This window comes from Plasmodium gallinaceum, assembly GCF_900005855.1.
Source record: "Plasmodium gallinaceum strain 8A genome assembly, contig: PGAL8A_v1_108, whole genome shotgun sequence".
NCBI lineage: Eukaryota > Apicomplexa > Aconoidasida > Haemosporida > Plasmodiidae > Plasmodium > Plasmodium gallinaceum.
In genome coordinates this window covers 511,386-513,392 of record NW_021628228.1, presented here as the reverse complement: position 1 = coordinate 513,392, position 2,007 = coordinate 511,386, and positions in this window count along the sequence as shown.

Genomic DNA, 2,007 nt, shown 5'->3' with positions numbered 1-2,007 from the left:
AAAAAAAAAAGTATAAGATAAAATGAATAAGCTTAATTTTCTTTAATTTTTTATAAAATTAATTAAAAATACTAAAACACCTACTTATTATGTTTAAAAAATTTCAAATTTTTTTTTTTTTATGCCTTTTCTTATATTTTACAATACAAAATTTCCTTTTGACAGAAAGAATTTCATAATTTTATTTTAATTTATTTATTTTATTAACATTTTAACCAGGATTAGAAACTTAAATTTTGAGAAAAGGAAAAAAAAATTAATACTTATTTAAATAGGTAAGTAGCTAAATAAAAGTACGATTAATTAAAAAATTAAAATATATGGCTTTTTTTTTTAATATTATACATTTCTTTAAATTATAACATACTTTTCATACAAAAGTTTCTTATTTAAATTTCTATATACATTATATAAATTAATTTATTTTATGTAATTCCTTTTCTTTATTGGTTATGCTTTTGTAAAATTAAAAAAAGAGAAAGTAAATATAAAAAGACAACTGTAAATAAGAAAAATTAATTCTGTTCCATTTATCATTTAGTTTTAATAAATTAAAAATAGTTTTATTTTATAATTTTACATTTCATAAAAAGGAATGATACTTTCAAAATAACCACTTTTTATTGATAAATTGAACCTTTTTGTGTGAATAAAAGTAGTGATATTCATTAAATGAAGAAAAATTTGAAAATATTTTTCATATATTAAAAATTATAAACTATATAAAAAAAAAATATATATTGAATAACAATAGTTTTTCTTTTTATATACTATCAATATAACATTCATAAATTTTATATGGGCAACAACAAATTCAATATATATGCTGGTAGAAACTAACTGTTATAAAATATTTATTATAATGTGATATAAGAAAAAAAGGAAAATTTTTTTTTTATAAATCTTAAAATTTATAAGGGATAAAAATTTCCTAATTCAAAGATTCTTCTTAATTATAAGAAAAACGATAAGGTTCTTTAATTTCATTTTAGAAAAGTGTTATACATTTTTTTTTTTTTTAGAGAAATAAAAAATTTAAACTCATTAGCCCTTTATTATATTACATATAAAAAGTTAATTCTTATAATGAAAATTCTTTTTTATTTTTTTCGTACATTAATTAAAAAGAAAAAATAGAAATAAAAGCATTTGGTGTTCTACTTTTCGAGAACAAAAATATCTTTTTATGTTATTTATTCTTTCTTTTTTTTTTTTTTATTGAAGAATATATTATCTCCCTTTAAATATTTATTTCACATAATTTTTAATTAAAATGTATTTTAATTTTAATGCATTTTTTTATAATGTAATTATAAACTCATTTTATTTTTCATAATATGTGCATAATAAAATATATATATATATTCCTTAAATTAATATTCTAAAAATATGATTAAATATTCATATACATTTGAAGTAAATACTTATAACATTTTCTTTTTAATTTATTACCTTATGAAGAATTCTTCACAAATATTTAAGAAAAATTAAGTGTTTTTAAAAATTTTACATATAAAAAATAGTACTTAACAATATAAAATATTACTGTTTCTTATTTTTTTCCTTTTTACTTAATGAAAAATCTTATGTTAAATAAAAAATAGAATTTTTCTAACCAATACAACAGCAGTTTCTTACCTTATCAAATCAGGTAATTTTCAATATTTCTATTTTAAGTAATGTTTTTATTATGCAACCAACTGTTTACTTTTTTTTGTATATTTTTGTAGAATAGCTAATTAATTAATAAAATGCATATAGTGGAATAAACAAAAAAAGTATAAAGAAAATTTAATTCATTTATATTATTCTTTTTTTATCTTCTTTTCACACACACTTCAAAAAAAAAAAAAAAAAAGGAAAAAATATATTTAAATAAAAATTCTCTTGCACTTATGTGCATTTTTTTTTTTTTTTTATGATATTCTTTTTTAATAATATTTATATACAACAGAAAATAGTAATAACTTATTTTTTTTTTTTTTTTTTTTTTTTTTGATTTACATT